Here is a 27736-nt window from a genome sequence, read left to right on the forward strand (position 1 = left end):
CTTTATGTTCTTTATAGTTTTTTAAAATTATTATTCTTTACAGTATTAAGATGGGAAATTATTTCAATTTTTAGAAGGATTTTCAAGAATATTAATTTTAAAAAAGGTGACTATTTCACAGAAACAATATCTAAACTAAATTATCCTCATTTTCAAGAAAGTATTCGTAATTCAAGTTCTAATTATGAGGGTTTATCCTGTGTTTTTCTTTATGTTTCTTGGTAAGTATTATAGGCATGATAATATGATTGAATTTTTATGATTAGATTTATTCCAAATAAAAATTGATACTAAATATAAAGCTGTTTTCTACTTAAGTATATGCTTTTTAAATTACTCTTGATATTTCTCTGGGCATTCAGGTCAATTGGGGTGTTTGTATGTTTTAGAATTGCTCTAGAGAGTATAAGCTATGGAGTAAGGCAGATATGGTCTGATTCTTGACTTGGATACTAGCTGTGCTTAGGTAGTTAATTTAGGTACTAAATTTCCACATCTGTAAAATATAGATAAATAATAAATGCAAAGTCTTTAGCATGGTGCCTGGCTTAAGTAATGGCTCAATAAATGTTAACTATTACTGTTAACTGAGTTAGGAGTTCCTTAGGTCTCCGGCCTTAAATGTGGTCCTTGGAGACTATGACTACCTTGGGACCACCTTGAGCACCTATATGGAGAAGATGGTCTCATATAGGTCTTAGAGATGACCTATTCTGGGTATGCCTTTCTGACCTGAAACTAATTGAATGCCCTATGAGCTTTGCTGAAAAAAATTTTTTTTTAAAAATTTTTATTTATTTATGATAGTCACAGAGAGAGAGAGAGAGAGAGAGAGACAGGCAGAGACACAGGCAGAGGGAGAAGCAGGCTCCATGCACCGGGAGCCCGACGTGGGATTCGATCCCGGGTCTCCAGGATTGCGCCCTGAGCCAAAGGCAGGCGCTAAACTGCTGCGCCACCCAGGGATCCCCCCAAAAATTTTTTTAAAAAACTCTAATATTGCAAAAATAGTAGTGTAGAAGAAATTCTTAGTATACCTTTACATTTTGGCATAAGATGAAGCCACAGGGTGGCTAGGGTTCACTGTGATGTGAGTGTAATCATATAATAAGAGTTGATAAGAGTACCTTTTTCACAGCTTCTGGTGTGGGTAAATTTGGCTTACTTGGGATAGGTTAGAGGAATCTGAATTTAGAGTCAGTAGTGCCAAACTGTAGGGAGAGGTGTCTTTTTTTTTTTTTTTAAAGAAGTTTTAGGTTAAAAAAAACCCTTCTTTCAGATGTTATCACACATCAGAGGTAACTGATGAAAGCAGCAGAAAAATCAGAGACAAATATAGCTAAATCTAGATTATATCTCCGATAATATTTTCAGTTAGAAGATTTAGGTTCTAGGACCAGGTCTGTAAAATGCTGAAAACCCTCTAAGGGGACTCCATGAGGATCAAGTGCTTGAGAGCTCTAATTTTTCCTTGTCTTTCTTTTTGGACAAGGGAAGTTAGAAGTACGTTCACAGTCATAGAAACCTTTGTATATATGGTTACTGTTCTGAAAAGAGACATTCTGTCTTCCACTTCAGATCTTAGATACTTAGATCTTTATTTTTATTTTTTAAAAAGATTTTATTTATTTATTCATGATAGAGAGAGACAGAGACACAGGCAGATGGAGAAGCAGGCTCCATGCTGGGAGCCCGACGCTGGACTCGATCCCGGGACTCCAGGATCACGCCCTGGTCCAGAGGCAGGTGCTAAACTGCTGAGCCACCCCGGGATCCCCGATACTTAGATCTTAATGACAGTAGTGTGACTACGGTTTAGGTTCTGAGTTAGTGGCTTGAGAAAATTTGATACAGGCAATTGCAGAATAGAAGATAAATCTCATTTTAAAAATATTTCTTACTGTGCCACCAGTTAGTAGTGATTTGTAATATTTGAAACATTCTTAAAAATCCTAGGAGAATTGTACTTTCATGATAGTTTAATATATTATGCACACTTTGCATCTTTGCATTTTGGGGTTTTAAAAAAGTGCTAAAAGGGGAAGGAGATGGCTTAAAAACAAAATGGATTCTTTCATACACTAATAAGTTACTTGACAGTTTGGTTAATTGTAAATGAATTTTATTATTGTAAGGAATTATTATTATTTAATTTTATTTTAATTACGTAGGCTCCACACCCAATGTAAGGTTTGAACTCTATGCCCTGGATATCATGCTCTACTGAGCCAGCCAGATGCCCTGCTATAAAATCTTTAATTGTTTTAATTCTAGATTCTAGAGGATGCTTTACAAAACACCTAGTCAATCAGTAGGTTGATACTTTTCATACACATTGTTAAGTTAAAACTGGAATTTATAGAGTAGTGGTATAATACATGACACTTTATCAAAGAGATTAGTTGACAGTCTCCTATCAACTCTTCCAGATCACTCCATCTAAAATAAATATCTATTTTTTATCATATCATCTTATGTATGACACTGTTTTTGTATGTGTGTGTGCATGTGTTTGTATTTATTGACTATTTTTTTTTTTAAGATTTTTATTTATTTATTCATGAGAGGTACAGAGAGAGAGAGAGAGAGAGAGAGAGAGGCAGAGACACAGGCAGAGGGAGGAGCAGGCTCCATGCAGAGAGCCCGATGTGGAACTCAATCCCGGGACTCCGGGATCTTGCCCTGAGCCGAAGGCAGATGCTCAACCACTGAGCCAGCCAGGCATCCCTATTGATTAATTTCTTACCAGAATAAAATTCCATGAGTTCTTTTTCCTTTTTCATCAAAACGTTTATTAAATGCTTAACTGGATGTCACCTGAACTGTAAATAGGCTTTGTTAAAGACTTGAGTGCCTGGCTAAAACCAGGAAAACTGTTGCCTACTTTTCATGTTCACAAAGCTCATAGTTGGGCCAGTCCTGTGGCCTGCAAAGGAGGGGATACATATACCAGAGCAGGATTCTGCTAAATGGAATGGAACCCAGGGGTAAGGACACCAAGCCAATCCTTCTAGCCAACCCTTCAGGAGATATCCTAAGCACCTAAAATAATAGCATGACACATAGTAGGTGGTCAATAAATGTTTGGTAGAGGATTTTCCTTTTCCTTTCTTGTCCTGTCCTTCCCTTCCTCTTTCCTTCCCTTCCCCCTCCTCCTTCCCCTTTTTCTTTTTTTCAGGGGAGGAGTGTCGAAGTTTAGATTTGAATCAGATATAAGTAACTTTAAGTTATTCATTTTCATAAAGATGATGTTGGGAAAGTATATTTGCATAATAAAGGGATACACTTCAACACTTTTAAAAATGAGGAATTAAGAACTCATTAGTTTTAAGGCTTGCTAGTGTTCATCATTGTAATCTGTTAAAGGAAAATATAAATGGTGATAATTAAATTGAAAATATAAGAAATTTTGATTGGTAAAGTGATATGTTTGTAATAAAAATTATAAATATAATTAAAATTTTAGAAAAGCTTAAATACCTTGAAATCCCCAAAAGTTAAAAAGTCAAAGCAGAGTGATGCAATGCCTGGGAGAAGTCCTTCCAGCTGTGGTGTTTTTCCATGGGAAAGAGAGACAGATTTATAAATCTCAGAATGATGTTCTACCTGAAGTCCCTATTGTGCAGAGACCCTGGGCGAAGCCACCTTCATCATATCTGACCAGGAGGCAAAACTGTCAACTAAGGACTTGGGAGGGGGAGGGGTTAGAAGGAAGGTGAATACATTAAACTCCGTCATTGGACCAGGATAGCATTGAGATTCATTCACTTCAAAGTGAAAATGACAACACATCTCAAACTCAAAAGAATGGTGCTGTCAAAGACAAGGAGTTCATTCAGGTTCCTTTTTGAAGGTCAGAGAATTTCTGATAATCACGCTGCAAAAGGACTGGAAATGGAAGAAGATGTGATTGAAGTTTATCAGAACAAATGAGGTCATTCAATGATTTAGCGGTTCTTTTTATATGTTTCTTTACTATCAATCCTTTTTTGTTTTTAAAAATAGTTCTTTTGTAATATGGTGTTCAAAATGGAATTGGAAACCTGTATTCCATCTCTTTAAAACATCTGGTAATTTGAATTCTAGTGCCTGTTACTCATTATCACTTGTTTTCATTGTGCTGAGTTTTGGTGATCAAACCTTCACCTCCTTCATATTGCCCTCTCCTTTTTAAAAATTACACGTGTGCACAGAAAGGCCACCTTTTCCATGATTGCATTCACAAGCAATGTGATTGTTCATAATGACTTTCCAGTTAGCCCTGAAGTTCTAGCATGTGATTGCTTCTTTCCTGGACTATGACTTTCAGTGGGAAATGGAAGTTTTTTCAGAGAACTGAACTGTGGAAAAATGGCCTTTCCTTAATTTGAAGCTGCTTTTAAAATTTAAGGGTCTGGACCAAAAGAAGAGAAACATCAGGCTGGAGTTGAGGTGACAGAGATCATGAGAGTAATGACTAACTCCAAAGGTTGACTTCACTGAGGGGAAGGCATTTTTTTTTTTAAAAGATTTTATTTATTTATTCATGAGAGAGAGAAAGAGAGAGATGGAGACACATGCAGAAGGAGAAGCAGGCTTCATGCAGGGAGCCTGACGTGGGACTCCGTCCCGGGTCTCCAGGATCAGGTCCTGGACTGAAGGAAGGCGGCGCTAAACCGCTGGGCCACCTGGGCTGCCCAGGAGAAGGCATTTTTAAGATAAAAGAAAAATCTTGTCAGAAGATCCAGAAAAATTCTACTTTTCATTAGCACCTAATGAAGTTATTTATGTAGAAGTGTATACAATAGAACACTGCTCTTTTTAATTTTATTTGTACTTTTTGGTCTGGGATATGAGTTTTAAATGGACATTCTCTGTACCAGCTTCATTAAAATAAACAAAATGTTTGTAAAGGCCATAAAAAAAAAAAAAAGCCAAAGCAGAATCTCTGAAGTAGATGTTTATTTTAGAATCTGAAAGAGAAAAGAAATAAAATTAGGTTATAAGTATGCTAGGTATTGACAGAGCAGGCCAATCTGAGGCTAAATGTTGTTAGCTCAGAACAGATGTTATATGGAGGAACCCAGAAGTACTACCTTCAACCTACTGTTGAATTAGACTACTTTGGACCTATCATAGACTCTCCTTGGGAACATTGACTAAGTTCATGTGGTTCAGGGCTATCCCCAGGACTCAATGTAGTTCCTGGCAATTAGTATTCTCTGCAAAAAGTGTTTTCTTAAAAAAAAGTGAATTAATCTGTAGATAGTAAATGCTGGAGAACTGATTTCAGACATTTTTAATGAGTGTTGTTACCACACTCCTTAAAACCACAGGAGCATAGGTGCTCCTGTATCATTTTTCTTTAAGTTTCTCTTAGCCTTTTGGGGTGAGGGATCAGAATTTGTACCTTTGACCCCTTTTTTTTTATTTCCTTTGACCCTTGTTAATAATATGCTTTGAATTATTTTCTGCATTATTCTTATCTATGGCTGGACCTTTATTTTCATAAAAGAGGATAAGCTTTTCTAGTTTTTAAAGTTCTGGTAGCTGAAATTTGAGTCTATGACCGGTGCATTGATAGAAAATCTTGCTTTTATTTTCTTAGTGAAGTTACTTACCTTAAATAAAGTTCCAGAGGGTTTAATTGTCCTGCTAAATAAATCTGTATTACTTAGTTATGTGAAGTTATAATGATTTAGAGGATTAGGAATGAGTCATCTAGGCTTTTCTCTTACAGTTAGTGATTTCAAACCTTTTTTCTGTTGGTAGCAATGAAAAATTACTTAGTCCTTGCTGGACATGAAGAAACTCAGAGTTGCCTTTGCTTGTATCTTCATGGAATGAAAGGGGTGGATTAAATTGCCCTTTTACTAATATAAATACAAAAAGAACTTAGTCTAGATTTTCTTCTAGGCTTTTATTTCACTTACAGTTTTTCCCCCCAATGAAATACTCCTCTCATTTTAATACATGTTAAAATTGATGAGTAAACTTAAATATGTTTGTATGCTTCCCCTTCAGTCTCACTAGCCATATTTTAAGTGCTCTGTAGCTGCGTATGGCTAGTGGTTATTATATTGGACCGTATAGATATAGAACATTTCCTTCTTGTGGATATACCTGATACAGATATTTTCTCTTAGAGATTTTAATGATCCAGGCAGGTGATTATAATTTTTAAGGTAAGATTCTCAGTATTTTTGGTAAGATATTTGTTCTATGAAATTTATTTTGATTATCTGTTATATCATGCATACTCCACTAATTCTTGTATTCTGTTTTAAAAGTCACTTTTATGTAATTTTGAGACAAGCTTCCATTTTGTAATATAATTTAATGGGAAATTTTGAGATAGTAACTAGAAATTGTCCTTACAGGTAACACAGAACATTAATCTTAAGTGAGGTAATGAATATAACTGTGTGAAAATTCTTTTTAAGGCTTTTACTATGAGTATTTTAGGAATGTGGAGCTTTCAAAATAGGCCTTTAGCTCCTAGTGTGTTTTGGTTAAAAGTGATAATGATTTTGTCAGTATAGTGCTGAGCTTACAAAAATTGCTGATTAGATGTTAGTTCTTTTAATACATAGTTTCATTTTTTAGAGCATGGTTCCCAAACTGGATGATCATAAGAATTCCCTGAGGAGCTATTTAAGGATACAGATATCAAAGGATTATATTTACATAGCATATGTATTAATGTACACAAAGGATTTTGTATACACTCCTTAGCATTAACTCCTTGAGATAAAATTGAAAGAATAATTCAAAAGATTGAATTATTTTTGAGTTTTTTTATAATAAATTTATTTTTTATTGGTGTTCAATTTACCAACATACAGAATAACACCCAGTGCTCATCCCGTCAAGTGCCCCCCTCAGTGCCCGTCACCCATTCACCCCCACCCTCCGGCTCCTCCCCTTCCACCACCCCTAGTTCGTTTCCCAGAGTTAGGAGTCTATGTTCTGTCTCCCTTTCTGATATTTCCCACACATTTCTTCTCCCTTCCCTTATATTCCCTTTCACTATCATCTATATTCCCCAAATGAATGAGAACATACAATGTTTGTCCTCCTCCAGTTGACTTACTTCACTCAGCATAATACCCTCCAGTTCCATCCACGTTGAAGCAAATGGTGGGTATTTGTCGTTTCTAATGGCTGAGTAATTTTTTAGAGTTTTGATTCACAGAAACAAATTTCCTTCTGAAAGTTACACCATTTTACAAACTTTTCCTCATGTTTTCTCTATGCTGGGTATTATAGACTTAATATTTCTCAGTTGATTAAAAAGATCTCTTAGTTTGTATTTTTTTTATTATAAGAGAGCCAACATTTTTCCAAATTTTTTGATATTCATTTTTTTCTTCCCTTTCCACTTCCTTTCTTTCTTTTGAATTGCCTGTTTTTGATATCTGTTCTTTCACATACCTAACATTTTTAGTTTTGATCAGCAATAAGTTGAATGATAGGGCTAGATAGAAGGTAATGACTGAAAACAAGAATTGGTGTTGAGAAAGTTGGGTAGATTTTGGTTATTGTGCTTGGTGTAGATATGGGCAAAATGTTAAGTCTATGGTAGATTTGTAAGATTCTTGTATATATTTCCATCTATTTTCTTGTACATATTTCCATCTATTTTCTCATAAATGGTATCTTTTAGGAATAATCCTTTTCAGTTTGACAGTGAAGGAATTGGATTTAAAATTTTCTTATGAAGAAAGCAAGTATTTTGCTACTATCATTTGGAAACTGATCATATCTTTGGTTCTGGTTGTTACTGGAATCATTTTGAACTAATGCCATTAATAATGCTGTCTAGCAAAACTATTCATTTTGATTTCCTGCCTATGTGTAAATATGATAGAACAAAAATCCCTTAATCATGGAGACCTTTTATCTTTGTGTTGCTAGTGTCTCAGAGGATCTAGCCCTGTAAAAGAAAACTCATTTTCTGTACTCACAGCACTTCTGATCAGATGTGTGGGTTTTCTACACCAAGCAATTCTTTAATCTCAGAGGATACCAACTGAGTAGTTAGCACAGACCCCAAAGATTAAGGGCCTGGTCCCACAAGACTTCAGATGTCATTTGGGAGTAGTGGGTGCCCAGGTTACCTACACTTCTGTCTGACTTGGCTACAGACTGGGGGGATCCCATGACTTCCTCCTCACATTTGATAATTAGCTATTATGGTTCACAGAACTCAGAAACACTTATGTTTATAATCTTACTGCAAAGAACGTAATTAAAGATAATGATGAACAGCAAGATTAAGAGGTACATAGGATGAGGTCCGGAAGGATCCTGAGCACACACAGTGGAGTGTGCCACTCTTCTGGCACATGGATGTGTTTAACAACTTGGATGTTCTCTAGGCCCCATAGTTTAGAAATTTTTTTTTTATTATTTTAAAGATTTTACTTATTTATTCATGAGAGAGAGAGAGAGAGGGAGGGAGGGACAGGCAGAGGGAGAAGCAGGCTCCATACAGGGAGCCTGATGTGGGACTTGATCCCGAGACTCCGGGATCATGTCCTGGGCTGAAGGCAGGTGCTAAACCACTGAGCCACCCAGGGATCCCTAGTTTAGGAATTTTTAATGGAGGCTTTATTGCATGGGCATGATTGGTTATTAAGTCAATGTCTGGTGCTCTCTTGTCCCTAAAGGATAGGTTATGGGGCTGAAAGTTCCAAGTTTATAATCAGGGTTTGGTCTTTGTGGTGACCAGTCCCAATATTGGAGCGATCTGGGAGCCCGCCAAGAGTAGCCTCATCAGAATGAAAGATGTTTCTATCAGGAAATTCCAAGGGATTTAGGAACTGTATTTTAGGGGTATGTGTCCATCTGGGCCACAGACAACTGTGTTCAATCTGAATGGGGGCTCACAGAGGGAGTATAGGTGCTGGTTCCGACAAGAGTCTTTCAGAGTGCCCAGGGGCTCTGGTTTCCATGTGCAGAGGGATGTTGACAGCTTCTTATCAGGCTGAGGCTTCAGGGTTGCAGGGGATTGTGTCTCCTCTAAGTGACTGGGACAGCACTCTACTAGAACTCCTCACCCACATATCTAAGGCTCCTTACCAAGTCCCTACTATAAACTGGTGGCGAACCTCTTTTTATTTCAGTGTCCCTTGAGTGCCCTCTACTGAAAAAAGTTTAGCATAGTGCTCATGTCAAAGGAATTTTGTTGTTTATCACAAAACATATATTGAAAGAGTCCTTCAGAGCTGGGGGCCTCTGCATATATGTCCATAACTGACACATATGGATAATACCTAAGTTTGTTTATCCAGTTACCTCTTGATGGACAATTTGGGTTATTTCTGGTTACAGGCTCTTACAAGTAAAACTGCCATGAACATTAATAATACAAGGTTTTGTATGGACATATATTTTCATTTCTCTTAGATAAATACATAAATGTGGAACGACTGGATTGTACAGTAGGTGTATGTGTAAATTTTTAGGAAATTGCCAGATAATTTTCCAAAGTGGCCATACCACTTTTTGTTTTTGTTGTCAGTTCTTCTGTATCTTACCAATATTTGGTATGGTTTATTCCTTTTAATTTTAGCCATTCTAATAGGTGTCGGGTATTATCTTCTTGTGTTTTAGTTTGCATTTCTCTAATGACTAATGATAATATGCATCATTTCTTGTGCTTATTATTTGTATATTTTCTTTGTTAAAATGTCTGCTCATAGGATGCCTGGGTGGCTCAGCGGTTGAGCATCTGCCTTCGGCTCAGGGCATGATCCCGGAGTCTTGGGATCAGGTCCCACATCGGGCTCCTTGTACGGAACCTGCTTCTCCCTCTGCCTGTGTCTCTGCCTCTCTCTCTGTGTGTCTCTCATGAATTAAAAAAAAAAAAAAAAGTCTGCTCAAATCTTTTACTTTTTTAAAAAAAATTGGTTGTTTTCTCACTGAATTTTGGATGCTTTTTTTTTTTTTTTTGAGTTTTGAATGCTGCTTCTATATTTTCGATTCCAAACTTTGCAGACATTTTTTCCCTGAATTATGGCTGTCTTTTCATTCTTTTAATAGTATCTTTTGAGGAATAAACATTTTTAATTTTGATGAACGTTCAGGCTATCAATTTATTCTTATATCAACTGTGTTTTTGCATCTAAGGTATTTTTACCTAATGTGAGGTAATAAAGGTTTTCTTTCTCCTAGGATAGCTTCTAGAAGTTTTATGATTTTAGTTTTTTTTTTTTTTTTTAAGATTTATTTAGAGAGAGAGAACATGAGCAAAAGGAAGGGTAGAGGGAGAGGAAGACAAGCAGATTCCCTGCTAAGCAGGGAGCCCGACAAGGGGCTCAATCCCTGGACCCTGAAATCATGGCCTGAGCCAAAATCAAGAGTCAGATGCTCAACCCACTAGGTCACCCAGGTGTGCCCCATGATTTTAGGTTTTATGATTAGTACTATGATGCATTTTGAGTTAATTTTTTTTATGGGAAGTGAAAATTGGATAATTTTATTTTTTGGGTAAGTTTGTTTTTTTGGCATGGTGATCTCCATTTGTTCTCATGCCATTTGTTGAAAAGCTATCCTTTACACTTTTGTCAAAAATTGGCTGGTTATCTATGTGTGGGTTAATTTCTGATTCCCTAGTTTATTCAATTGATCTCTTGTCTGTTTCAATACTCTACTGTTTAGATTACTGTGGCATTATAAGAAGTCATGAAACGGAGTTGTGCTACTCATCTACCTTTGTTCTTTTTCAGTGTTATTTTGACTGTTGTACTGGTTATTGGTTTATTGCCTCTTAGCTCCAGATTCACCCTTTTTGCTTGTTCTGTGAAAATAGATCTGGCCCTTTTAGTATTTTTCTTTTTCTAGCTGGTCCAGCATTAAGCTTTGTCGATATAGGGTGCTGCAGACACATTGTAAGAGGAAAGAGTTTTGCTTCTTGGTTTCTGTGTATTTGCTTGGCAGGCACCAACAGCACATGCAGCTTCTCTAGAATCAGCACACATGGCTTCCTTAGTGTACAGCTCCTGCCACATGTGTGGGCTTACCAACACTAAACTTCTGCAGTGCTCAGAGGATAGCACTACCCTAGCAGCCAGCAACCCAAGATTCTTTTTTGTACCTCTCATGTCAGTTTGTAGCAGAATGCCTTAATGGGACAATTCCAGATGAACAGTTTTTCCTAGCCCCCCTATGAATGGATTTCTTGCAAGTTGTGCAAGACAGATTTCCAGCAAGTTCTGATGACATGACACAAGAACAGTTTATCTGTCATCCGGTGAGACAGAACTGTGCCCTCTCCAACAAGATCTGATCTCAGTCCTGGAATGGCTAGGGAGTTGGGAAAGGCTCTTGCTTAAACACTCTTGTCTCAGCCCTAGGAGGTATTAGCTGCTCTTTTATTTGTTAGTATTCTCTTTGTTTCTCACTAGTTAGTTGTTGTTATACCAATCCCTGTTATAGTTATTAATTCTTTATGCTTAACTTTCCCTTTTCAAATTTCTGAGGCTTTTCTCTTCTGATTAGATCCAGAATGATACAGCTGTTTTAGATTTTTTACATTTCTATATGAATTTTATTTATTTTTTTAAAGATTTATTTATTTATTTATTCATTCATTCATTCATTCATTCATTTATGAGAGAGAGAGAGAGAGAGAGAGAGAGAAGCAGAAACACAGGCAGAGGGAGAAGCAGGCTCCATGCAGGGAGCCCGACGTGGGACTCGATCCCGGGACCCCGGGGTCACGCCCTGAGCTGAAGGTAGTGTTAAACTGCTGAGCCACCTGGGCTGCCCTCTATATGAGTTTTAGAAGCAGTTTCTAAATGTCTTACAAAAAAAAAAAAAAGCCTACTGGGATTTTCACTGAATTTATACATAAATCTGGGGGAAACACATTGCAGTCTAAAGATAAATTTGGAGAGAATTGACCTCTTAACAGTATTGAAGTCTTTTGATTCATGAATAACGTTTCACCTCTCATTTATAGATTTTTGGTTTCTTTTTTATTTATTTGAGAGAGTGCTTGGGTACGTGGGAGGAGGGGCAGAGGGGGAAGGAGAGGGAAAGAATCTTCTTTTTTTTTTTTTTTTTTTGAGAGAGAAAGAATCTTAAGCAGACTCCCTGCTGAACTTGGAGCCATTGTGGGCTCCATCTCATGACCCTGAGGTCACGACCTGAGCTGAAACCAAGAGTCAGACGCTCAGCCAACTGAGCCACCTAGGTGCCCCTAGATTTTCAGTTTCTTTTAGCAGTGTTTTAGGTTTTTTTTTTTTATATATATAGCTCTTTCCGAGATTTTGCCAGATTTATCCCTAAATGTGTTATATTTTATATGCTCTTATAAATGACATGATTTTTAAAAAATTCCACTTTCCATTTGTTCATTGCTAATATATAAAATGCAATTTTTATATCCTGCAGCCTTGCAAAATTCATTTTTTAGTTCTGTAGGTTTTTTTTTTTTTTTTTTTTTTTTTTTTGTGGATTCCACTGGATTAGTCATGTCTTCTGTGAATGAAGAGAATTTTACTCCTTTCATTCCAGTCTGTGTTTTCTCTTTCTTTTTCTTGCCTAATGTCACTGGCTGGACCTTCTAGTATAATGCTGAATAGAAATGGTGAGAGTGGACATTCTCGATTTTTGATTGAGTACAATTGTTTTAACTCTAAATTGATATTCAGCATTACTGGTGGGAGACAGCTATAGGATATGGATATTTAAGGATCTTTGATCAGTGTTTAGGAAGGAGTGAAAGCAATAGATGAATTACATGAAGAAAAATTTAAAGCACAGAGGCTTACTTGATGATTGAAAAAAAGGAAATAAGTATACCTGGCAGAACACAAGCGGCTCAGAAAGAATGCAGTTGTTTCTTACAGACTAAAATAGTTAGAATTAAGGTAGCTGGTGGCTGGTGAAATGGAAAGAATTGCCCTGAGATAATTGGGTTTAAATCCTGGGTTTACCACTTGCTAACTCAGTAAGTTTCTTTTTTTTTTCATTTGTTTTTATTGAAGTTCGATTTGCCAACATATAGTATAACACTCAGTGCGCATCCTATCAAGTGCCCTCCTCAGTGCCCATCACCCAGGTACCCCAATCCCCTGCCCACCTTCCCTTCTGCAACCCTTTGTCTCCCTCTCTAATTTTTCCCACTCAGTTCCCCTCCTTTTCCTTATAATCCCTTCACTATTTCTTCTATGCCCTGTATGAGTGAAACCATATGATGATTTTCCTTCTTCGATTACTCAGTAAGTTTCTTAAACTAAGTTTCTGACTTCTCATCTGTAGAATGAACATAAGAATATTTACCCCAAGAGTTGTAATGAAGATTAAATAGAATCATTTACATAAAAGTGCCATAGTGGTATAGTTAGGTGCTTAATAAATGTCTTTGTCTTCATTGTTTTTTAAATGACCAATAGAAGCATTACTTTTCTGTTGCCTATTTTCCTTTTGATTATATATAAATACAGAAGTAGTGCCCACAGTTACTTTGAAACCCATCAAGAAAATAAAAAATGAAGCCAATTCCTGCTGTGTTGATCTAGAACTTCTCATAGTTTGAAAGAAAATTAACCAGAACACTGTGAACATAAAATTATATTAGAAAATGTTTTGAAGGAGAGTTCTAACTTGAGGAAGGTTGGCAGTTTTTCATAGGTCCATTAGCAGGAGGGGTTAGGCATCATTCAACCAGTTTTGGGGAGTAGTTCATCAAGGCTCTCAGAGAATTGATCTTGTAGATTAGTAGCCATTGGGCAGATTTTTTCAAGAAGTTTGAGAAGCAGCTATGAGGGTCAGTCAAGGACATGAGAGGACCACTGCAAAACTCTCATGTTTTTAGGGTCTGCACAGTAGATTTTTCTGTCATTGACTCTTGCATTCTTCTCCCCCTACACCCCTGCCACTAGTATAAGGACCCTTTATCCTGGGTATGATTTTATACCCCTTCTAGTTCTTGATCTCAGAGGTAATATCTTTATGAAACTATAAAGAATGAGGAATTAAGTATTTTGTAGAGCTAGAAGGTTCTCTTTCTGCCTTCTTTGCATTGTGTTTTGGATTCTATTATGCAGGTGCTCTGTAGTAGAGGAATGGTAATGCATGATACTGAAAATCTTCAGAGTAGACATATCACTGGAAGGGAGATTCAAATAGGGTTTTGCAGAAGCTACTTTAGTTGATGACACGTCTTCAACTTAAGTTGGAATTGATTTTTTTTAAAATTTTGCTTTATCTTTCTGTGATGATTCTAGTAGAAGTCAAATGAAATTATTTTTGATAGCTAGTTTGTGAATATTGGTATTTGCAGCTAACCTTCCAGAGCTTCCTACCTATACTTTCAGGGAGCTTAGCTTGTGACTAAATGGATCATTTCTTCTCTTGTATCTATTTAATGCATTACTGGTTTCTAGCAGCTGGTACTTAGCATTTTCTTTCTTGAATTTGGTGCTTCATGTGATTTCTTTGCCTTTATGAGGTAGTTTTTGACTATAGGTGAATCCATTCTCCTGTAAATATAATCTGTGCTTTGAAATTAAATTATTCTTGTTCTCTTTGAATCATAAATCCTTTTGTTATCTGATAGTTTGCCTCTTGCTTTATGGCTTCCATGTTCCTTTTGTAACGCTTACTTAACTTGTAATTTAAATACAAGGTTACTGTCAGTTAGCATCCAAAGAAAACTTTGGGCTGTTCAGACATTGGGAAAGTATGAATATCTGACCACCATTTTTAGGGTTTTTGGGGTATTTCATTCTAATTTTTCAGAATATAGAAAGGGAGGTAAATTTCTTATTTTTTCTTATCTAGCTCACCGTAGACCTTTTACTTTTCAAAACAGCTTGAGTAGAAAAATAATATGAAGAATGGCATATCCACTATTTCTACATGGATGTACTTACCATAACTGTGAAAAATATATTTTATTTACTTTGAAGCTCTCAGGGTAAATGCGTTAGATATAATCAGCATTTTAGTATTGTCATATATAGTTAAGCAGTTTCCCATAGATTATAAGAAAGTTATTTATGTTTGTTTTTGTTCTGCAGAATATCACAAATATTTCCATAATGTGGCTTTCTTTTTTTGATATTCAGAGAAAATTAGAGATAAGAGTTATCTACATTTAAATAGTCACTTGTGAGAATCTTTTCTACCTAATATATTACTATGCTTCTTAAATCTCATTTTCCTCCATTTGTAACACTTAGTGATATGATATAAATGTCACTACCATAGTTTTCTTTAATTTTCTGAGAAGTATCTTTTATAGTATTCCTATCTTTAAATCTTGAGAACTCTGAAAGGCTTCTTTATCCTTTATTTCTTCTTAAGAAAATACCTTCATTTACTCTTGATGTTTTTGTAGAGATTTCTGCTACCCAGAGAAATAAAAATATGCAATGTAAAATCTTGGTCATTTAGGGCTTTTTAAAAATGAACAAATCAGGTATTTAAAAAATTCCATAGACTTGTGATTTTTTTTCAGCTTTATTGAGGTATAATTGACAAATATTATAAAATATTTAAAGGATACATAATGATGGTTTCATGTATTCTCTCTTAGTAATTTCATAGCATAGTGTTATCAACTATAGTAACCATGCTTTACTTTAGATTTTCAGCCTTTGTTCATCTCATAACTGGAAGCCTATACTCCTTTACCAACATCTCTGTATTTCCCACACCATCCAGTCCCTGACAATTACTTGTCTACCTCTGTTAGTATGAGTTTGATTTTTTTCTTTTTTTTTTTTTTTTTTGGTAGAATCCATATGGAAGTGATACCATGTAGTATTTTCTCTCTCTGTCTGGCTTATTTCACTCTCAAGATTTATTGAGAAATTGGAAATGGCAGGATTTTTTTTTTCTCACGGCTGAATAATATTGCATATATACACATACGTGTATATACATACACACATATACATATATACATATACACCCCACATCTTTATCTATTCATCTGTGGATGGATACTTAGGTTGTTTCCATATCTTGGCTTTTGTGAATAATATTGCAGTGAACATGGGGGAGTACAGATGTCTCTTTGAGATCCTATTTCCACTTCCTTTGAGTGTATACTGAGAAGAAGGTTATATGGATCATTTGGGTAATTCTGTTTTTGATTTTTTGGGAAAGCTCTGATGTTCTCCATAGTATGCTGTATCAGTTTACATTGCCACCAGCAGTGCACAAGGGTTTCCTTTTCTCCACATCCTCACCAACACTTGTTAAATCACGTTTCTCTTTTTATGATAGCTATTCTAACAGGCATGAGATGGTATCTCATTTTAGTTTTGATTTGCATTTGGTGATGAGTAATGATGTTGAGCCATCTTTTCACATACCTGATAGCCATTTGTAGGTATTCTGTGAGAAAATGTCAGTTTTTAAATCAGATTTATTTATTTATTTATTTATTTATTTATTTATTTATTTATTTATTTATTGTTATTCAGTAGTATGAGTTTTTCTATATTTTGGATATTAACCCCTTATCAGGTATATGGTTCGAAAATATTTTCTCCCATTCTGTAGGTTTCCTCTTCATTTCGCTGATGATTTCCTTGCTGTGCAGAAGCTTTCTAAGTTCTATATAATCCCATTTGTTTATTGTGTTTTTGTCACTTTTACTTTTGGTGTTTTGAAATTGAAAAAAAATCAATGTCAAGACTGATGTCAAGGAGCTTACCCCGTATGTTATCTTCTAGAAGTTTTATAGTTTCAAGTCATTTTGAGTTGATTTTTGTTGCGATTTAAGGTAGGGGCCTAGTTTCATTCTTTTGGCTGTGGCTGTCCAGTTTTCCCAACATCATTTAATTGAAGAGGCTATACTTTACCCATTGTATATTTTTGGCTTGTCAAATATTAATTGACCATATGTGTAAGAGTCAAGAGTTTATTTATTAACCATATATGCATGAGTTTATTTCTGATCTCTTTGTTTTGTTTCATTGGTTTATCTTTTTTAATGCCAGTATTGTACTGTTTTGATTACTATAACTTTGTAGTGTAATTTGAAATTAGGAAATGTGAGGTCTCTAGCTTTGTTCTTTCTCAAGATTGAGATCTTGAGATCTCAATTGGGATCTCTTGTTCAATACAAATTTTAGGATTGTTGGTTCTAGTTCTGAGAAAAATGCCATTGGAATTTTGATAGAGATTACATTGATTTTGTAGATTGCTTTGGGGTGTTTGGACATTTTAATACTATTCTTCCAATTTGTGAACACAGATTTAATTGTGATTCCCATTTATTTGTGTCTTTATCAGTGTCTTGTAGTTTTCATGTAATCTTTTACTTCCTTTGCTAAATTTATTTCTAAGTATTTTATTTCATTCTATTTGATGCAGTTGTGAATGGGATTTTCTTAATTACTCTTTCTGTTTGTTGTTAGTGTATATAAACACAGCTGATATTTATATATTGATTTTTGTATCATGCATTTTTACTGAATTCATTGATTGGTTCTAACAGTTTTTTGGTGGAGTCTTAGTGTTTTCTATACATAATATCATGTCATCTGCAAATAGTGAGTTTTACTCACTCCTTTCCAGTATGGATGTCTTAGTTCTTTTTCTTGCCTACTGGCTCTGGCTAGGATATCTAGTGCTGTGATGAATGAAAGTGGTGAGAGTGGGCATCCTTGTTTTGTTCCTGATCTTAGAGGAAAAACTCAGCTTTTCACTATTGAGTATGATGTTAGCTGTGGGTTTGTAATATATAGCCTTTATTATGTTGAGGTTATGTTCCCACTATATTCACTTTGTTGAGAGTTTTTATCATGAAAGAATTTTCAATTTTTTTACATGTTTTCTTCATCTGTTGAGATGATAATTTTTTTTTCTTTTGAGAGAGAGGAGAATGTGCAAAGGGGAAGGGCAAAGGGAGAGGAGAGAATCTTAAGCAGGCTCCATGCCCCAGTATGGAGCTTGATGTGGGGCTTGATCTGACAACCCTGAGATTATGACCTGAGCCAAAATCAAGAGTTGGATGTTCAACTGAGCATCCAGGTGCCCCATATGATTTTTATCCTTCATTTTATGTGTAGTATTACATTTATTGATTTGCCTGTATTGAACCATCCTTTCATCCCAGGGAAAAACCCATTAGACCACGCTGTTGGGTGTATGATCCTTTTAATGTGTTGTTGAATTCTGTTTACTAATATATTTTTTAAATTATTACTTTATTTTATTTTATTTTATTGTTGTTTACTAATATTTTGTTGAGGATTTTCACATTCATATTCATCAGGGATATTGCTCTGTAGTTTTCTTTTTTGTAGTGTCCTTGTTTGGTTTTAATTATAAGGATAATGCTGGTTTTGTAAAATGAATTTGGAAATGTTCCCTTCTCTAAGTTTTTGGAAGAGTTTGAAAAGGATTGATGTTCTTCTTTAAATGTTTGGTAGAATTTATTCATTCATTCATTCATGAGAGACACAGAGAGAGAGGGGCAGAGACACAGGTAGAGGGAGAAGCAGGCTCCATGCAGGGAGCCTGATGTGGGACTCGATCCCGGGGTCTGAAGGCGGCGCTAAACTGCTGAGCCACCTGGACTGCCCTTTTGGTAGAATTTACCAGTGTAGCCATCTGGTCCTGACTTTTTTTGTAGGAAGGTTTTTGATGACTGATTAAATCTTCATACTAGTAATTGTCCTATTCAGATTTTCTATTTCTTCATAATTTAGTCTTGGTAGGTTGGTATATTTCTAGGAATTTGTCCCTTTCTTAGGTTGTCCAATTTGTTGGTATGTAGTTGTTTGTAGTAGTCTTTGTATATGTGTGACACCAGTTGTAATGTCTCCTCATTCGTTACAATTTTGAGTTCTCATTTTTGTTGGGTAGTCTAGCTAAATGTTGTCTGTTTTATCTTTTCAAAAAACTAGTTCTTAGTTTCATTTTTTTTTCTGTTTTTAGTTTCTATTTCATTTATTTCCACTGTAATCTGTAGTCTTTCTTTTTTTTTTTAAATTAACTTTGGTTTTAGTTTATTTTTCTAGTTTTTTAAATTTTTCTAGTTCCTTGATGAGTCAATTACGTTATTTGAGCTTTTTCTCTTTTCTTAATGTGGGTATTTATTGTTATAAACCTACCTCTTAGAACTGCTTTTGCTGTAGCCCTTTAGCATTGTATATTTCCAGATTAATTTGCCCATAGATATTTTTTTATTTCTTCCTTTGCCCGTTTGTTATTCAATAGCATGTTGTTTACTCTTCATATATTTGTGGATTTTCCAGTTTCTTCTTGTAATTGATTTCTAGTTTGATGCTGTAGAGAAGATGCTTGATATGATTTCATTTTTCTTAAATTTGTTAAGACCTATTTTATGACCTAACATATGATGTATTCTGGAGAATGTTCCATGTGTACTTAAGTATTCTGCTGTTGGGTGGAATGTTCTGTAAATTTCTCTTGAGTCCATGTGGTCAAACATATAGTTTAAGTTCAGTGTTTTCATATTGATACTCTTTCTAGATGATCTATTGTTGAAAGTAGGATATTGAAGTTTCTGCAATTATTGTGATGCTGTCTATTTCTCCAGATCTACTATTATTTGCCATATAATTTTAGATGCTTCTATGTTGGGTAGATAAGTATTTAAAATGTTACAACTACTTGTTGGACTGACCTCTTTATTCTTATACAATGACCTTCTTTATCTCTTCTTGCAGTATTTTGCTTTGAAGGCTATTTTGTCTGATATAAGTGTAACTATTCTTGCTTTCTTTTGGCTTCTAGTTGTCTGGAATATCTTTTTCCATTCCTTTACTTTCAGTCTGTATATATTCTTAAGATATATAAGAGAACTTAGTCCACTTACATTTAAAGTAATTATTGATACATGTGGACTTGACTATTGCCATTTTTTAAAAAAGATTTTATTTATTTATTCATGAGAGACACACACACACACAGAGGCAGAGACACAGGCAGAGGGAGAAGCAGGCTTCATGCAGGGAGCCCGACGTGGGACTCGATCCCGGGTATCCAGGATCATGCCCTGGGCTGAAGGCAAACACTAAACTGCTGAGCCACCCAGGCATCCCTATTATTGCCATTTTGTTAATTGTTTTCTGGCTGTATTATAATTCCTTTGTTCCCGTTTTTATCTTTTTGTCATTTGATGATTTTCTATAGTGGTATGCTTAGATTTATCTTTTATGTATCTGTTGTAGGTTTTTCCTTTGTGGTTACCTTGGGGCTTATGTAATACGTTTTATATTATAACAGTCTATTTTAAGTTGGTAGCAATTTATGTCAAATGTGTAATAAAGCTCTCTATTTTTACTGTACCCCCATATATCCTGTTTTTGATGTCTTAATTTATATTGTTTTACCTTGTGTGTCCATTAACAAATTATGTATCCAATTATGTATCCACAACAAATTGTAGTTAGTTTTACTAGTTTTATCTTTGAGCCTTCCTATTAGATTCATAAGTGATTTACCCACCTTCATTACAAATTATATTCATCTGAATTGAACTATGTATTTACTGTTACCAGGGAGATTTGTTCTTTAATTTGTCTTCTTGTTACTAATAAGCCTTTTTATGTTTGCAGCTTGAAGAAGTCTTTATTTAACATTTATTATAATGCTGACCTAGGATCAATGAAGTCCTTAAGCTTTTACTTCCTTGGAAAACTCTTTGTCTGTCCTTCAACTCTGAAGGACAACTTTGCTGGGGAGAATATTTTAGGTTGGTAGTTTTTTCTTTGATCACATTCGTTCTATTTCCTTCTCACCTGCAAAAATTATTCAGATTTCCTTTTATATAATACAAGTTTTTCTTTAGCTGCTTTTAAGATTCTGTCCTTGTCTTTAACTTAACAATTATAGTGTGTCTTGGTTTAGATTTATCTTGTTTGAAATTCTTTGGGATGTTGTTTCTTTTCCTGTGTTATGAAAGTTTTCAGCTGTAATTTATTTGAATAGGCTTTCAGCCCCTTTCTTTCTTTGTCTTCTGGGACCACATAATATATGTATTGGTATATTTGATGATGTCCCATAATTCTCTTAAGCTACATTCACTGTTTTTCATTCTTTTTTTTCTCTTCTTTGATTGGATGAATTCCACTGTCATGTCTTCAAGTTTGCTGATTCTTTCTTCCACTTGATCTAACCTAATTTTTAAAGATTTTATTTATTTGAGAGTGTGTGCTCATGCAGGCACACGAGCAGAGGAGGGCACAGGGAGAGGGAGAGGGAAAGAATGACACTGGGATCATGACCTGAGCTGAAACAAAGAGTTGGATGCTTAACCAACTGAGTCACCTAGGTGCCCCAGAAAATATTTTTTCTTCAGGGAGAAGCTGGCAGTTGTGAATTCTCTCCCAGTTGTATGTTGATGTGCTGGGAATGGGGTTTATGGAAAGAGTGTTTCTCAGCCTTTCCTACCCATTCAATTTATAGTTGTTTTTTTTTTTTTTGTTTTTTGTTTTTTTGTTTTTTTTTGTTTTTTTGTTTTGTCCTATGTGTAGTAGTCACTCAGCTAGATTTTAGGTTTCTTTCAGAGGGATGACCTGTTTCATGTTTAGATGTAGATTCATTATGTCTCTGGAAGGAGGTGAATTTGGAATCTTGTCACCATCTTCGACTGAAATCAGATTTGTGATTTTCAGATGTTATTCCAGAGAATTAACTGAGGTGCCAGTCATATCTAAAATATAATACAAAAGTGAGTCTTTTTTTTTTGGCAGTAAAAATAGTACTTTATTCCACCCCCTCCCGCCCTCCCTCCCCCCAACAAAAGTGAGTCTTAAAGGACATATAACTTCATTCATGTTGCTGCACGATGTAACTCTTTTCAGTAAATATACCATTAGAGAATACAGTAGTTCCAGTAGTTTCCATTATCCACAGTTTTCCTTTTCACAGTTTCAGTTACCCACAGTCAACCACAGTCTAGAGGCAGATTATCTTCCTTCTCAGTCAGGTCAGTAGTAGCCTAATGCTATGTCACATTGCCTGTGTCATTCACTTCACTTTATCTCATCATGTAGCATTGTATCATCTCTCATCCTTACAGGAAGAGGGGTGATAAGGTATTTTCAGAAAGAGAAACCACATTCATGGTTTTTATTTTTGCATATTATAATTCTATTTTGTTTTCAGTTATTGTTGCTAATTTCTTACTGTGTATAATTTATGAATTGAACTTTATCATAGGTATACATGTATAGGACATATAGGGTTTGGTGCTATTTGCAATTTCAGTCCATTTGGGGTCTTGAAATATGTACCCTGTGGAAAAGCAAGGGGGGACTATAGTATGTTTAGAATGATAGTAAAAAAGGCTGTGTTGTTTATTGATATCATACATGTATGTAATTTGTGTCATAGACTGGTCTCATAGTTACATAAAATAGGTGGCATGGGGAAGGAGAAGAAACATAGAGTTGCTGCAAAATTATCAAAGGAAAGAAGTGCAGTGTACTTTCTGTTAAAGAAATTAAAAATTCAAAAACTCAAGGAAACTGAGAGTTTCTTGTACGTATATAGCAATTTTTATCTAATAGTTGCAGAGCAAAAAACAATAGGAAATTAATTTTATATAAAAAATAGCTTTTAACTATGAAGTCCTCCTATCATTCTTCAGTTCTTTAAGCCTACTTTTGGTTGTTATTATTTAAAAAAAATGTAATTAGGCAGTCCAAGAAAGCTTCAGAACAGCTGTAATTACAGCTGCAGATTTAGTCAAAATAGGGGTTTTTAAAGGCTCCACTCCCCTTTCTCATTTCTTTCCCTTACCCCAAGTAACCCAAATTTAGTTGTAAAAGTTTTGGTGAGCTCAAGATTCCTGAAACTGGAGTACCATATGTTTAACTGCATGCAGATGTGAAGATTATATGTGATTCTTCGTTACGGTTTTTGGAACCTTTTTTGTTCTGCTCTATGCACAGTTAAATGATTTTTATCATCTTATTTCTGTATTTAATTTTATAGATCTATGTGTATTCCAAACATAGTTTATTGATTTTTATCAAGGCTAAGGCATCTACTAAAAGTGTTTAGGGAGAGAATAGTTTTTAAATCTAAATTTGAGCTAATGCTGATATTATTACAAGTTAACTAGAATCTGTAAAACCATACATCTATTTTTTCTTCAAATTTTACTTCAATTTTTTTTCAAAAGTATTTTTCAAATTTTATTCTAATAGGAAATTGACTTTAACCTTGTCTAAAAACAAATTTGGTAAATCTCTTAATTTTGGAGCAAGTTTTATGATGATAAATTATAAGTTAAGTACATCCATGTTAATGCTCTCATCACTCTCCCTGTAGCTTTATGATCTAGGGATGTGGATGTCATTCTAAGGTCTGGTTTTCAGTTAGTCAAGGATTGGCTGTAAGGGTTATGAAAAACTATGGCTAAGAGCAAGGTTCGGGGCCAATCTCATTGTCTCAATTAATTGCCTTCTCTTTTGCAGATGTTATGTTGAGTATCAGTCATGGGCTATCTATAATAACTTGGATTCTAACCATAATTTTACAGTGTTGTATTCTCAGATACGTTTTAGAATTGAGTCATTTGAGGTTGAATTGCACGTAGGGAAATTCAAAAAGTCTTCTGCCAAAGCTAATAATTTAACACTTTCAGGCAGAAAAGCAAATGAAACATACCTATATGTAAATACTACCATGCTTAAAGAGATTAGGGTACAAAGATATATGGTTCTTCAAGTACAGTGGGTAGAAAAAGTAAAAATATGTGCATTAGTTTAAGAAATCAACTTTTAGGGGGACCTACAGGGTCAGTCAGTTAAGCATCTGCTTTCTGCTCAGGTCGTGATCCCAGGGACCTGGGACCAAGCCCTGAGTTGAGCTCCCTGCTCAGAGTCTGTCTTTCTCCCTTTGCCCCTCCCACCTGCTTATGCTCTCTCTCTTCTCTCTTTCTCAAATAAATAAAATCTTAAAAAAAAAAAAAAAAAGAAATCAACTTTTAGAGGGCAAATAAACTTGAATTTAAATCTCCAGACTCAGGGATTCTTTAGATCTTAAAAAAAAATTCCAGAGATCTAGGCCAATTTTCTTCTTGCTATACATGGAGGAAACAGATTCAAAGAATTGAATGAATTACATTAAGTCATTGATTAAATAGGAGATTTATAGGTCATTCTAAATATGAACTCAGGAGTGACAAAGGTAGCAAGTTAACTTTGCTTATAATCTTGGGTGTTGGCTAAAGTTGATTGATTACTCATTGTAGGTACTTTCGGAGAGAAACTGCCGTTTTTTTCCTCACATGAGTCTAATAGTATCAGCAGAATGTGGACTTATATAGGTATTTTTAGAGAAAATTTGAACAAAAGCCATTTCAGAGAATCCTGGTGAATTCAAATGAATAGTTAAATACATTCATTAAGACAGAATAAAGAAACTATTTACAAAATTACATAGCTTTTATTTTTTACTTATTTTTTTAATTACATAGCTTTTAAAACATAGATTGGCTTGTTTGAAATTGAGTATAATTTTGATGATGAAGATACAGCTAATTATGTGAAAATAAAGGAAGAAACTTAAACTTTTAGGAAAGAAAATAAAACTTTAAGACTTTAAGAAGATAGGAAAAATGAAATGTGAAAAGCAATTTAATTTTATTTAGGGACTGGCTGGCTATTTAGCTCACTACCAAAACTTGCTATTGTCACTGTCTCTTCTTTCATCTTCTTCCTTCCTCTGCTGGTTCTCTCTGAAAAGGGCTTTAGTGTGGTGTCATGTGATACAGTTCAGTGCAGTTCTGGCTTTGTCACCAATGACCAGTGTGGTCTTGGACTTTAAATTTATGTATTTAAGACATACAAAAGTGAATAATTTTGAGTTAGTTACTTTGACTTATGAGCTTCCATTAAGATACTTCATGAAAAATGAGATCAGATCTTGGATGTGACTATAAGATTGTTGGGACAATCAAATGAAGTCACCTGAAAATGTCTAAAAAACTGAAGACTTCACAAAAGTAAATAATAATATTTTTATAACTATAGATTGAATCCAGCTTGACAAATACTTGCATATCCAATTTGTCAGAACCTGAGTTGTAGACTTCTGAATTCAGGAAGATATACTCCGTTCCTATAAGATCTTTTCTATGTAATTTGGGGAAGAAAGAAATAAAATATATAATGCAAATGTCTACACTGTATGACAATATGAAAAGGGTAATGAGAGGTTCAGCTGACCCAGATTATGGCTCAAGTTAAAGAACTCCCCTCCTGAATCTGTTTGAAGTCCACGAGACTTGGTATGCTACAAGTGGCAAAGTGAGCATTTTGACCTTTTCTTATAGATCTGCCTTTTTAGCCTTTAGGTAAGAGTGGACAGATTTTTAACTTGCATTACAATGTAGTGAAAGTCTAAACTTGAGCTCTCTAATAATTGCAGATGGGAGCTTACTGATTTTTTTTTTAGGTGTATAGACATGAATCAGTAGCGGAGTCAAAGTACCATAAAGAATGTACAATTTTAGATTTGATGAATATTGTCAATGGGATAGGTTCTAGATTTTAACATCCAGGTTGAATACCTTGACAGGGACATAGACAATTAAAGGAAAGCTTGAGGAACATCTATTCCAACCCCCTTGAAGAGAACTTTTACAGGGTCCCAGAATTAGCTTGACTCTCATAATGAGGAATCTTTCTATTATGTGATGAAGTACACTTTCTTATGGGATGTTGTATTTGGAATTCTTTGTTTTTTCAGACCAAATGACCTGCTCTATCTGCTGTTCTGTATTTTTTACATTTTATTAGATATGCTACAGGCGGGATCCCTGGGTGGCGCAGCGGTTTGGCGCCTGCCTTTGGCCCAGGGCGCGATCCTGGAGACCCGGGATTGAATCCCACGTCAGGCTCCCGGTGCATGGAGCCTGCCTCTCCCTCTGCCTGTGTCTCTGCCTCTCTCTCTCTCTCTCTCTGTGTGTGTGTGACTATCATAAATAAATAAAAATTAAAAAAAAAAGAAATTTCTTTATAAAAAAAAAAAAAGATATGCTACGGGCTTGAATAAGGAGAGAACCTCTTGATGGGGCAGCCAGAAAAAAAAGAAGAGGATGATAGGTTCGGGAAGCAGGTCAAAAAAGGAAATAATAATGATAATAGCTAATACTTATTAACATTGAAGTTCTGGGTGCTGTTCTAAATGCTTTTCTTATATTACCTTACAAAAACATATGGTATTGATACTTTAATATTAAGTATTAGTTAAATGAAATATCAACTTAATGTTAAATGATAATAATACATATTTTAAAAAAGATTTTATTTATTTATTCATGAGAGACAGACAGAGAGGCAGAGACATAGGTAGTGGGAGAAGCAGGCTCCCCATGGGGATCCTGATGCTGGATTCGATCTCAGGATCCCGAGATCACAACCTGAGCTGAAGGCAGACACTTAACCACTGAGCCACCCAGGTGCCCCAAATTATAATAATATTTAACCTATTACAGAAAAGGGAGCTGAGCTATAGTGTTTTGCACAATTAGAGGCAGGGTTCATGTTAGGGGTATTTGATTCTAAATACCAAACTCTAAAACTACCACATACTGCTTGTTAATCTGGAGGCCCTTTTAAGAAAAATTCTCAGCCTCCCCTTCTGTAAGTATGGTATACTCATTAGAGATAAAAGATGAACATGATAAGGCCAGTAGCTTGGTTGGTAGAGGGTAGGGTAGAGGAGATGAAATATTATAGAATTTATTCAACATTTTAAGACAACATGAAGGTATCAGAAAGGAAGGAACCTGAATATGAATATAATCTACTTTGTAAATCAGAGAGAAAGGGAGTTTTGTTTAGGCTGTTGTAATGACTAGATTTTATGATGCTACTTGGGCATGAGGGTGACATAGAAATAATTTCATAAGAACTTATGACTGATCACTAGTTTATAGACCAACACTGTTCATTAGAAATATAATGTGAACCATGCATGTAATTTTAAATTTTCTGGTAGCCACATTAAAAAAGGTAAAAAGAAACAAGTGAAAGTAGTTTTAATAATATATTTTATTTAACCTAATATATTAAAAATATTATCTCAACTAATTAATATAAAAATATCAATGAAATATTTTGCATTCTGCCAAGTAAGAGTGAAACCAGTGTGTATTTTACACATACAGAATCTCAGAATTACAGAAACTCTCTAGAAAATATGGCTAATTATAGAAACTCTCTAGAAATATGGCTAATCCAAAGAAATTAGCCATATTTCACATACTGAATAGCCACATTTGGCTACTAACTACTTTATTGGATAGTGCATTTATGCCCCATTAAAAGATAAAAGGTTGATTCCTCTTGTTATGTTCATAAAGGATTTCTGATTGAATTACAAATAGATGGTTTATTCTCTGTGTATAACACAAAGAGTGGAGGTTGATCTGGAGCCAAAAAGGCATCACTCACTATTCAGTTGTGCTAGAGAATCTGCTCAGGAAGAGAATATATTTTTTTATATTTAGTAAGAAGGGATGGGCAAAGATTTACCAAATGTTTAGGCTTCCTGTTGTTTGAGGTTCTGTGAGTGTTACATGGTTAGAGGGGCTTGCAGGGGATTCCAGAGAATTTCTGCTATCTCATAAGTACTGGGCTCTGGTTCTATATAGAGTACAGTACTTTTTCTGTAGCTGGAGCAATGGAGGAGAAGTACACAGTTCTGACTCTTAAAACATGGGGTGTGTGTTGGTCAGGGACTTTGTGTCTCTGCCTGGAACCCTTTGCAGCCTCAATAGTTTGATTTTTGTGGGATT

The 27736-nt window shown here is 35.1% G+C and overlaps 1 protein-coding gene and 1 pseudogene across 11 annotated transcripts in view; both read left to right on the forward strand.

The window, feature by feature from the left end:
* FUT8 (fucosyltransferase 8) overlaps positions 1–27736 on the forward strand; it is a 301575-nt gene that overhangs the window by 65661 nt on the left and 208178 nt on the right. The window lies entirely within an intron of this gene.
* On the forward strand, positions 185–4425 carry LOC144319932 (small ubiquitin-related modifier 1 pseudogene; annotated as a pseudogene).

The sequence above is a fragment of the Canis aureus genome, chromosome 9 (genome assembly GCF_053574225.1).
Source record: "Canis aureus isolate CA01 chromosome 9, VMU_Caureus_v.1.0, whole genome shotgun sequence".
Taxonomy (NCBI): domain Eukaryota; kingdom Metazoa; phylum Chordata; class Mammalia; order Carnivora; family Canidae; genus Canis; species Canis aureus.